The 1,289-nt window shown below is 47.3% G+C and overlaps 1 pseudogene; it reads left to right on the top strand.

The window, feature by feature from the left end:
- The first annotated feature begins 360 nt into the window (after positions 1 to 360).
- LOC100772517 lies at positions 361 to 876 on the top strand (annotated as a pseudogene).
- Positions 877 to 1,289: the final 413 nt, after the last annotated feature.

Here is a 1,289-nt window from a genome sequence, read left to right on the forward strand (position 1 = left end):
CCTAATTTTTGAGATTTGGGTATTCTATTTGTGGCATTATATCTATGCACAAAGACACTGTTATATCTATACTATACCTTACAATGTATGCACACATTTATGTGCACATATTCATTACTATGAAAATGAAGACAGTGGGGGATTCTTGATTGGCTAGCAAGAGTAACCACATTGTTTTCCTTGATTGATGGCACCACCTAATGGTCAAAGTAAATAAATACCTTTTGTATTCTGACCCATCAAAAACGAATCTTATCCTGACTTTAAGTGTGGACCATGATTAAAACATATGGATTAATCAAACAAAATCCAGAATTATCAATAAATTTGCCACAGAACTTAAAATGGGAAAAATAATGTACAACTCGCTGCGTGCTGTTGGATCGCGGGCGAGTGGAGAGCCTGGCGGCTCCCTACTGCATGGCAGGGCTCACCACCGGCGCCAGCGCCCTATGCCCTGTGTCCCGGCAGCCTGGCCTTGAGGGACCTCCGGTGACAGGCAAGCCGAGCACCCCGCAGCCTCTCTCAGCCCCGTGCCGGTGGGGTTGTCCCCAGAGCACAGCCATGTCCCGCCATCTGCAACAGCGACGTGGATCTCAGCCCGAGACCCACACCAGCGACTACGACACTCACCAGCTCCTGCAGCAGCTCCTGCTTTAGGGAAACCTCATCAAGGAGGCAGTGCAGCAGCTACATTCACTACAAGTACAGCTACAGGCTAATCTTTCCTCACACCGATTCCTCAAGCCTCTGTCCGCCCCTGTGCAGGAGCCACCATCACCTGGGAGCCCTTGAGCAGCCTGCAGCGACCCTGGCACTTGGGTGAGGAGGGCGCTGCTCAAAACTGGGGAGGACTTTCTTGTCCCTGGCAGCTAACAAGCAGGGTGGCTACCTCACCAGCCTGTACCTGCGGACCAAGGCATTCACCCAGATGTGGCTAGTAACAAATCTACACTTCGCACCCAAGTGACTGGAATTGGGGCTGAACTGATTATAGGATTTTAACTGAACTGAACTGTTTTTGAATAAATGTGCTCAGGTTTTTGTTAAAAAAATGAGAAAAAAAGATCCTGCTGCCAAGGGGATAATTGACAGTACCCAGTGACCCTCTAACCCTGCAAGCTCAGGCACTGTCTTATTTCACTCAAATGTATCTCACTTAAAATATATAGTTACTGCTATACTCTGTACTTTGTATAACCTGAAATAACCATGGAAACCCTGTAATTTGTGGCTTTCAACCTTTGGTCTTCCACTGTAAAAGCTTCTTTTTTTGGGTAGTTGGTATC

This window comes from Cricetulus griseus, unplaced genomic scaffold (assembly GCF_003668045.3).
Source record: "Cricetulus griseus strain 17A/GY unplaced genomic scaffold, alternate assembly CriGri-PICRH-1.0 unplaced_scaffold_334, whole genome shotgun sequence".
NCBI classification, from domain to species: Eukaryota; Metazoa; Chordata; class Mammalia; order Rodentia; family Cricetidae; genus Cricetulus; species Cricetulus griseus.